Genomic DNA, 11,249 nt, shown 5'->3' with positions numbered 1-11,249 from the left:
CAATTTTTCTGTTACGAAAGAAAGAGCTCTGGGCATTCCACAGGAGCACAGCAGCTGATGGCAGGAAATAAGATGCTAGATTTTATAGTGTGAACATAGGAAGGAAGGTGTAAATGGGGCCTATCCCTGACTGTTAGTAATGATCTTAAACCTAGATAGATAGGGCCGAGTTTGATATAGTGACTACAGTTGCGAATTGTAGTGAAATAAATTCAGTCTACTTCATCATGAATTATATTAATTATATTAATGGATTCCAAAGTGAGAAAAATCTGGATGGACACTTATTGCAGGTGATTTCTTTCGTAAAACATACTGATATAGTACCAAATAGCTTCAGTTATTCAAGCTGAGAGCCTCTTTCCAGATATGTTTGTTTGTTTGTTTTCCCCAGATCTGTTCTGATCTAGCCACAGAAATAGAAGTCTGGCTAGAAATGCATCAACCCCTTCATTCTGGAGACTTCCGCGTCTTTCTTTTCACTGGCTCTTTCTCCTCAGCTTATCATCATGTGCAAACCTCTGTCATCTTAAAAAACAGAAATAAAAACCACCTTGTTTAGACTCAGCTTCTCCTTTGTAAAATCAACCCTCTTCCCTTCACAAACATCTCAAAAGAGCTGTCTACATTCATTATCTCCACTTTTTCACCACCACTGGTAACCAGCAGTAGCTGAGAGGCTAGACCCCGGAGTTAGGTAGAGCTGAGTTATCTTTCATCTGTTGCAGGCTAGTTGTATGACTCTGGTCAAGGCCTTTCAGTGCCTCCATTTACTCATCTGTAATATGAGGATGATGCATTAATACCTCAGAGAGCTGTGGTGAAGGTTAAACAGCACGATACCTTACCATGCCAGTCACATAGTAGTTGCTCAGTAAATGTTCCTGACCGACACGGGCTTCTACCTCCCTCTCCTCTTTCACCCAAGTCACCAGGCCCATCTTAACTGACATCTCTGTGCCCTCTGAGTACTGTCTGCTCCTTCCTTTGACCTTCATTGTACCAGGCAGTTCTCAATTTTCTTTTTTCCACCTCTCCAGCTGCTCCTTCTCAGATTCCCTCTATCCCTTACAAGCTCATGTTCTGCAGAGATTTCTCAGAGATTTCTCCTCAGCCTCCTCTTCTTGTTCTCCCTGGCAGTCCTTTCACATCAAAGGCTTCATTGGCTAGTGTACGATGACAACTCCACGTTGTATTTCCATTTGAGATTCCCTTCCAAAGTTACAGGAGTAGGGAGCCTATCGTCCATGGACATCTTCACTTGGATACCTGCCCCCACCAACAAACACCGAAAACTCAGCATGTCCCAAACGCACCCCATCAATTGCTCAAGTTGGAGCAAATCTTTTTTTTAAAAGGTCTTGTACTCTACCTTCTAAATGTTTTTGTACGGCTGCATCATACTCATCCTTCAAGATTAAGGTCAGGTATTACATCTATGGGGAGCCTTCCCATTTACTACTCCCCTCTCCAACCTGAGTTAGATTCCTCCCCTCTCTATGTACCCCCCAGCACTATATAACACCTCTTTCATTGCACTTACCCATTGTGTTCTAATTTTCTTTAGCTTGTCTGCCTCCTCTACAGGACAGTGAGCTCCCTAAAAGCAGAATTTTTGTCTTTCAGCTAACACAGTGTATTTGACACTGAACCTACACCAGCCTCCCCGCCCCCTGCTCCGTTCAGCTTGGTTAATTCTTCTGCTATCTCAGGCACACTGTAAAACAGCCTAGAATTTAGCAAAATGATGGGGAGAAGCTCGATGACATTACAGCTTACAAAATAGTAAATCTGTTCCTAGATAAGTAAGAGTTAACTATATACTAAAGTTCAAGGGAGCCTTGCCAAGTCAATAAATTACTTGGTGTTTACTGAATACCGACTGTTTTCCCCATATACTGAATATGTTTACTATTTCCATTGCTTACATTTCTTACTGAGGGTAATTGAAATTTTTTTTTTTTATTTTCGTAAGACGGAAGAGATTCTTTCGGTAAGAAATCATCTTAAATGATGGCCCTCAAATACTTGAAGAGGTAATTCTATCTTGATTGGGACTTGGACTCTGTAATTCACACGACAGAGAAAACATTAAAAATCTGGCCTCATATTTGAGTTCTAACACAATTTTCAGTTTATTACTACTGACCTGTTCATTATAGCAATGGTTCCCAAATTTTAATGTGCATAAGAAGTACACCTGTGTCAGGGAAGGAGAGAAAGAACCAAGACCGGGAATGATGATGAGAATTTGGCATTATTTGAAATCTTTCCACTTTTAAAAAAATTAATTAATTTATTTATTTTTGGCTGCGTTGGGTCTTCATTGCTGCCTGTGGGCTTTCTCCACTTGCAGCGAGCAGGGGCTACTCTTAGTTGCAGTGCGCAGGCTTCTTATTGCAGTGGCTTCTCTTGTTGCGGAGCACGAGTTCTGGGCACGCGGGCTTCAGTAGTTGTGGCACGTGGGCTCAGTAGTTGTGGCTCGCGGGCTCTAGAGCGCAGGCTCAGTAGTTGTGGTGCACAGGCTTAGTTGCTCCGCCGCATAGGGGATCTTCCCGGACCAGGGCTTGAACCCGTGTCCCCTGCATTGGCAGGCAGGTTCTTAACCACTGCACCACCAGGCAAGTCCTGAAATCTTTACACTTTTTTTAAGAGAATTTTGTTCACGTACAATTTGTGGAGATAAAAATAAAACTTAAAATATCATCCACGAGCTCAACCAGGTGAAATCTTGGATTCCACCTTTTTAGGATTGGAAACAAACAAAGAAACACAAAACAGAAATATTAAGTGTTTGATGTGCAGCCAGATTTGAGAACCACTGGTTATCTATTTCCTATATGGAAACACTTTGAGTAATCATGGAAGTTAGCAGTAAATACTCTTTCATAAACAAACAAACTGGCAAAGTAGACAAAAAATTGCTGACAAAAATTAGCAGCTACAAATACTTAACACTAAAATAATTGTTAGTTTGCCAGAGTTGTGGGATTTATTTTAGAAGTAGTCACTAACTATATCACATTTTTTACATCAGCTTCTCTTCTTTCTCTAATGGTAGAATTAAGGACCTATTAAATTCTATGGTTATTTGTCAAAGTGTCTAATCTTTAGGTATCACAAATAAACAAAATTGCTCTTATTCATTGATTCATTTACTGATATTTATTGAGTACCTACTATATGCCAAGCACATAAGTACTTTGCATGTAAAGTACCAGGATTTGGGGGTTCTTCCTGTTTGGAATAGAATGTTATTTTGAACATAATAATAATTCAATAAATGTGTGTTGACTCACTGATTAAATTTAGTGTAGAAAATACTATTATTTGAGCTCTTTTGAAATCTATACAAGAATGCCGTCAGAAAAGTTGCATTGTTAGAACAAGTAAGTATCAGGAAATCCTCTTAGTAGTGGTGGTGTCAAACATAAAAACTGTATTGGAGGACCATAATGTAAAGTTGAACAATACACCAATTCCTTTTTAAACAAAAAAGGCAAGTTTAAAGGAACTGTATGACAACATTTAAACTAGAAATGTACTTCTTAAGCTTAATCAGAGAAGTTTCAACCCAATGTGCAAAGAGAGGGCCAAAGAGTGTTCTCGTCTGGAAAATAATCCACTATAGTATTAGAGTAAAATGAAGTGCTTGACTTTTTTTTTTAATTTTATCAATTTTTTTATTGAAGTATAGTTGATTTACAATGTATTAATTTCTGCTGTACAGCAAAGAGATTTGGTTACACACATATATATACATTCTTTTAAAAATACTCTTTTCCATTATGATTTATCATAGGATATTGAATATAGATTTCTGTGCTATACAGTAGGACATTGTTGTTTATCCATTTTATATATAAAAGCTTACATCTGCTAATCCCAACCTCCCACTCCATCCCTCCCCCAACCCCCTCCCCCTTGGCAACCACAGGTCTGTTCTCTATGTCTGAGAGTCTGTTTCTGTTTCATAGGTTCATTTGTGCCATATTTTAGATTCCACATATAAGTGATATCATATGGTATTTGTCTTTCTTTTTCTGACTTATGAAATGCTTGACTTTTAATCCAAGATAGCAAACTAAGCACATATATTTACCAACTGTCCCTACTCCAAAAGCCCAGGCAAATGGTTAAGGCCACTGTTAGTCTATAAGTCACCTTTGTGTGAATTAGCAGAAAGACACCTCTTCTTTCAGGTAGAATGAGTGCATGGCTAGGACTTCAGACCCTCTCTGTCCACTTGGCTAGCCCTTTGGGGCAGAGTTATAACCTGCACAGCAGTCTGCTGCAGCCCTGGAAGGAGAGAATGACAAAATGAGGTAGGTGGCTGGAGAAAAGAAAAAAACATGCTGGTTGCTATTTGGTAAGGGAAGGATATAAATAATCATCTTTTTCTCCATTTTTTTAGTTGAGATATAATCCACATACTGTAAAAATTCACCCTTTTAAATGTACAATTCAGTAGGTTTTAGTATATTTAACAAAGTTGTGCAACTGTCAGCACTGTCTAACGGGAACATTTCATCACCCCCCAAAGAAACTGTACTCATTAATAATCATTCCCGATTTTCTCCCCACAACCCCAATCCCCTGGCAACTTCTAATCATCTTTCTGTCACTATGGACTTGCCTATTCTGGACGTTTCACATAAATGGAATCATGCAATATGAGGTCTTCTGTGACTGACTTTTCACTTAGCAGAATGCTTTTGAGGCTTATACTTGTTGTAGTATTATCAGCACATCATTCCTTTTAATGGCTTAATAATATTCCATTGTATAGATAGACCACATTCTGTTTATGCATTCATCAATGGATAGACGTTTAGATGGTTTCCACTTTTTGGCTACTATGAACAGTACTCCTATGAATATTGGTATACAAGTGGCTTGACTTTTTACAAGAAGCTTATATCACTTGTATAACTTTTTAAATAATTAAAAAGAAAAAAGTCACAATTTACATAAAAGTCCAAGGCTGTGATTTCTTTTTTTTTTTGCCATATGCGGGCATCTCACTGTGTTGCGGAGCACAGGCTCCGGACGCGCAGGCTCAGTGGCCATGGCTCACAGGACCAGCCGCTCTGCAGCATGTGGGATCTTCCTGGACCGGGGCACGAACCCGTGTTCCCTGCATTGGCAGGCGGACTCTCAACCACTGCGCCACCAGGGAAGTCCCTGTGATTTCTTTTTATTTTCTATTTTGTTTTTGTTTTTCCTCTTAGATTTAAGTATCCTTCCATTATTTGGTTGTACTGACTTTTGTTGCCCCTATATTACAATTGTTATTAATTTTGTGGTTTGTAAATGTTTTATTTGTTTTATACAACATTGCCTCTTTAAACATGCTACATGATACATAGATTTAAAAATTGGGGGTGGGGGAATGTCTAGTGATATTTTAGGATTAAATATAATAATTGAAAAATTATAGTGAGACTTTTGTTCTGTAGAACCAGACTAAACTAAACTAAATGCTAATAATTTGATTTCTGTCATTAATAAATTATGCAAATCATCTAGGTCACTGCAATTCCATTTGGCAGGAAAACAGTTAAAGACGTCAATTAAATTTATCTTTTTAAAGCCCTGTACATGGAAGAATCAACTTCTTACTACCACAGGAATAAAATAATTTTTAAAAAATTCTGCATCCTAGGTGAAGGTATGCAGAAATTGACCTAAAAGAATTGATCTACTGAAATTTTACAGTGAGAATAAATGGATAATTATAGGAGATCAAAATCAGAAAAATACTTTGGGGAGGAAAAAATATCCATGTATCCATGTTACAGTGGTAGGAAGAGTGGCTGCCAGACATAATGTCAATAAGCAAAGCCCCTTGGTAAAGCATACACACCTCCCAACTCTCTCCGTACCTCCTCCCACTAGTGTACAGAAGTTTCTAAACATATAAATACAATTCATGATCACCCTACCTGTTACTTATTTAAAACGCAGTAAAAATGCAAAACAGAAGGAAGAAGTCTACGCCGGGCCAAAGTGTCACCCCCAGAAACTGGCTCCAAATTTCCTGTCTTGGATGCATGAAAAATGCTCCTTTAGGTGTCAGTGCCAGGGCTGGCCAGCTAGAGACTGGCGAGAGAGCTGTGGGGATGGCCAGGGCAGCAAGAAGTCTGTTGCTATCTTAGTTCGCATCCTTCTACCTTAAGACATTTCAGAAGTAGGCACCTGCGTTCCTGAAAACCTCTTCTGTAAAAAGCAATAAAGGAAATTATATTACTGGAATATCACCGTGGAAACAGAATAGCTGACATCACTCTAATAGAAAGCCCAGTTCCTCAGCCTTCTGCTCAAACTTCCCTGTCCTCAGTCTGCTCAAAAGAGAAATTGTGTATCAATAGTAGCAGTTCCTTGTATCAAGAGCAAAGTTGGCGCATGGGTCCAAATATTCAAAATAAAATTATGTTCATAAAAACAGAAAGGCTTGTGGCTATGTAAGTAAGGCTCAGGTCAGTAGCTGAGCCTGAGAATTTACATAAACGATATTCGTCAACTTTGTAGACATCATGAAGGATGAAAATACAACCTCTAAAGGTGACTGAATTTATGACATTACTATTTTTTCAATAATAAAAATGTATGCCATATGTTAGGCATACCATCATCCAGGGCTACAATAGCAAGTAAAAAAATCTCTGCCTTACGGGCCGTATGGGAAATCTCTGTACCTTCCTCTTAATTTTGCTGTGAACCTAAGGCTGTTCTAAAATTATAAAGACTTTAAAAAAAAAAATGCTGCCTTCATGGAGTTCACATTCTAGTGTGGGGAGAGAAACAGTAAATAAATAAAAGTTTAAAACTATAATTTCAGGTAGTGATAAGTGGTAGGAAGAAAAATAAAACTGTTAAGAGAATAAAGAACAATAGTGATGGAGGACCTCTTGATGAACTGACATTTGAATTATTTACTTAATAGTAGGCTTGGGTTGCAAGTTAAACACTTGGCAATCAATCATTCAACAAACATTGATTGTCCACTTATTTGGTTTCAGGCCTTGTAGGGCAACAGGTCGTGGGTGTAAAAAGATCAATAAGCCATGGCTTCTGCTGTCAAGGTGCTTACATCTTAGTAAGGGAAGATAGACACTTCATGGGCACACAAGCATTGGGGTTTTTTGTTTTTTGTTTTGGAGGTTTTGTTGCTGTTAGCAACTGAAGTACCATAACTGCCTTTCCCCGGGTCCAAGCTCCTTGCCCATTACTCAGCCTGGACACGGCATTTATGTCCTTAGGTCGCTAAACTCCGGAGTGTGCAGACGGTGGTCCTCTGAGCAGTGAACGCGTTTTACAACTCGCCCACGATAGACGTTAAGAGTTGAGAAAATTTCAGCAGAGACTTTTCTGATAAATCCAAAATCTAGGGCAAATTGCTTGAACCAACTTTTAAACAGAAGACTTAAGGACAACATTTTAAACCAGTTTGAATTTTTTATGATGAAATTCATTTGGGGGATTTAGAGAATGATACAGAAGAGGGAGGCAGGTGAAGGTATAGTTGAAACAGTATTAGCCATAGACTGAAGCCATAGGCTGAAACCGGGTTATGGGTACAGGGGGTATTCATTACACTATTCTCTCTACTTCTATATTTGTCTAATGTTTTTCATCACACAGAGGTTTTGTTTTTTGTTTTTGTTTTAGTTTTATGTGACAAAGCCTAGGACCCATAAGTTCACATGCATACCATGAGAAAACCATTCTCATACAGATATCTGGGGTTCATAGCTATTTCAAAATCTACTTATTTGACTGGTGACTTTTTACTTACAAGAAAGAGAGTAGCATATCCATGTAGATTGATGACTAAATATGACACATATATGAAAAAAAACCCCTCAATTCAGCATCCAAACTGTGTTTTAATACATTAGTGAGTAACTTTCAGAAAAAAAAATTCTCATTGCTTTCACATAGTTGATAAACAGCATTTATTGAGTTCCTACTAGGAGCCTGACTTGGCATTTTCTCATGTTATCTCACTGATGAGATTATGAGAATATATTTCCATTTTATAGATGAGAGAACTAAGCCTAAGAGAGGGTGAGTCTCCTGCTCAAGGTCACAATAAGCAGAGGTAAAAATCAGGGCTCTTTCCATTCTATCAGTGCTTAATTAAAACCAAACTCTTGAAAAGAAAAGACAGATAGAAGGTAGGACAATTTTCCTGAACTGAAAACTCTGGCAGGCATTCTCTTCTTCCTAATAGCTACCTCCTACCTCTTGATACTTAGAAGCCAATCTGATATGCAAAATACATCAATTTCTGAGGGAAAAAGTGAAGAAAAACTGATAAAGCAGGGCAAAAACCTCTTTTTTAAATTTCCTGAATATCAAAAGTATTTTTGAACCTTTAAAAGATATTTTCAAACCATTAAAACTTTAAAATTTAAATAGTCTAATTCAAAACTATTGAAATTACCCAATGGAATTTCCTTGGAATTAGATATTATTATTAATTTCATAGATGCTTACAGATTATGAGAAATAAAATATTTTGAAAATAGGAGTCATCTCATTCAATATTAAAGAAAAGCATATCACTGAAGAAATGGCCTTAAAATTATGTCTCTTTCAGTTCTTTCAAATTATCTAAAAGAAAGCTCTAAATTGGGGTATTAAGAGAAAATAAAATATGAATTGGTGTATATCTTCCATGTTTTTTATTTTGAACCAATACATAGCTGTATCATATCATAACCTAATGATTTGTATATAATCAAGTATTTATTAAAATATTCCAGCAAAAATTTTTTTTTTATAGGCAATCACTCAAAACAGAAAGAGAATGTAAGTTAAGCAGAGATGTATAGTGAAAGGATCAGGCAATTGGAAATTAGAAGAAATGGGTTACAAGTCTGGCTTTGGTACTTAAGACCTTATAAAAATAGGCAAGTCATTTGGTGAAGGGCAAGATAAGACAGAAAAGCAAGAGTAGGAGAAAAGGACCTTAATAAAATTCAAAGTAAAATTGGGAGATTGCAGGTAAAATTTCATAACTAGACTTAAAAATCATATGTGGGAACACAACAGAGTCATTCACAAAGTAGATGTGTGTGTGTGTATGTGTGTGTGTGTGTGTGTGTGTGTGCGTGCGCACTTAACCTGTCCAACATGTTGCACTGGCTATCATTTTTTTTTTAATTTTAAATTAAGAGCATCTAAATCTCCTGAGAATTTATGGTGTCTAGAGACTGAGAAATGGTATCTCAGTTAGAGGAGCAAATGTCAGAGCCATGACTGCGCACAGCTGCTGTAAATAAGTGACCCTCCCCCAGCCCCCACTGGATGACTGGAAATACAGCACATTAATTTTCCTAAACTCAATCTGGTAAATGGTTACATGTCATTCACTATTGATGCCAATGCTGTTTTGCTGAATGCCTTGAAAATAAAATTTTTGTCATGATTTAAAATGTTTCCCTTTAAAAGTAATATACCAGTGTTTAAAAATACCTGAGGTCCGTCAGTAGGGGTAGTTTAAGTATAGTTGGAGTAAACTGGGAATCAATTCAGTTAAGGCCAACTCCCACTACTAGACCTGTACTTCCTTCCCAGTATAATAAACAGAGTATGCAATTATGAACCTGGGAACAAAGTTCCCCTAGTTGGAAGAAAAGCAAATATGTCTGCAAATCTCAAATGAGATTAACAACTGAGCATTAACTGCAGAAAAATAAGTGCCTCAGGACCAAACCTCAATATTTGGAAGAAGCCCTTGTGGTTGGGGAAAAGTGAACCAAGGCACAATCTTTCATCTCTAGAAGCTAAATGTGGATGGAACTGCATGTGTGCACTGTTGCAGGGTGGAGACCATGTGCTATTTATCATATTGTCCCCAGGACTTAGCAGAGGGCCTGGCACAAAATAAGCACTCAGTAAATGTTTGTGGAATGAAAGAATTCTGCATTATAGTTTATACAGTGTTTCTCCAGCTTTTGAAAATGTGGCCCCACAGTAAGAAATACATTTTACACCAACTCCTGGTACATACAAATACATACACACGCACACACATAACACAAAAGTTATGAAGCAACACTTTAGGGGAAGAATTCTGATAGTTTCTGTTCTCTTGTGTTCTGTATTATTTGACTTATAAAAAAAATTGGTTATGACCCAGTAAACTGATTTCATAATCCACTAATAAATCAAGACCAGTAGTTTAAAAAATAGATTTATGCTATTTCTATTTCTATTGCTTAACTTCTTACATTTTTAGGCTTTACTAACTATAGATCACTTTTTAAAATGACAATTTTTATTGTTAGTTAGTTTACACTGTTGTGTTAGTTTCAAGTGTATAGCAAAGTGACTCGGTTATACATTTATATGTTCTTTTTCAGATTCTTTTCCATTATAGGTTATTACAAGATACTGAGTAGAGTTCCCTGTGCTATATAGTAGGTCCTTGTTGTTTACCTATTTTATGTATAGTAGAAAATCGCTTTTTTTTTAATCTGGAAGAAAGTTTAGAAACTATTCAGATCAACTCTAAAATGTTGTACCAGTTATAAGCTCACTGTGGTGAGATTCCACTTAGTCAATATTGTTGAATTATCAGTATTTCTCCACGAAAAGCAGATTGGCCCTACCTCACACCATACACAAAATTTAACTCAAAATAGATCATAGACCTAAATGTAAGAGCTAGACCTATAAATTTGTGGCCACCAGAGGTGGGAGGAGGGAGAATTAAAGGAGGGTGGTCAAAAGGTACAAACTTCCAGTTATAAAATAATTTAGTACTAGAGATGATAGATATTCACTAAACTTATTGTGATAATCATTTCATGATGCATGTAAGTCAAATCATTTATACGGTACACCTTAAAGTTATACAGTGCTGTATGTCAATTATATCTCAATAAAACTGGAAGAAAAATAATTTAGTACTAGAGATGTAATAGACAACATGATAACTATGGTTAACACTGCTGTATGATATATAGGAAAGGCATTAAGGATTAAAGCCTAAGAGTTCTCATCACAAGGAGAAAAAATTTTTTTCTTTTCTTTTTATTGTATCTATAAGAGATGATGAATGTTAACTAAACGTATTGTGGTAATCATTTCACAATTTATGTAAATCAAACCATCATGCTGTACACTTTAAACTTATACAGTGATATATGTCAATTATTTCTCAATAAAAGTGGGGGAGAAAACTCTGTCAAACTAAAAATCATTGGATTGTACATTTAAAGTGTACGGTATTTAGG

The 11,249-nt window shown here is 36.9% G+C and overlaps 1 long non-coding RNA gene across 1 annotated transcript; it reads right to left on the bottom strand.

The window, feature by feature from the left end:
- Positions 1-712: 712 nt before the first annotated feature.
- LOC125965627 (uncharacterized) lies at positions 713-6,067 on the bottom strand. Its single transcript, XR_007479752.1, has 5 exons — positions 5,946-6,067; positions 4,165-4,299; positions 1,929-2,065; positions 1,540-1,600; positions 713-773 (listed from the first exon to the last, which is right to left on the bottom strand). It is a non-coding gene; the product is annotated as an uncharacterized LOC125965627 (long non-coding RNA).
- Between the last annotated feature and the right edge of the window lie 5,182 nt (positions 6,068-11,249).

This window comes from Orcinus orca, chromosome 10 (assembly GCF_937001465.1).
Source record: "Orcinus orca chromosome 10, mOrcOrc1.1, whole genome shotgun sequence".
NCBI lineage: Eukaryota > Metazoa > Chordata > Mammalia > Artiodactyla > Delphinidae > Orcinus > Orcinus orca.
Note: the sequence above shows the minus strand (reverse complement) of the source record. Positions and strands in the feature narration are given on the sequence as shown.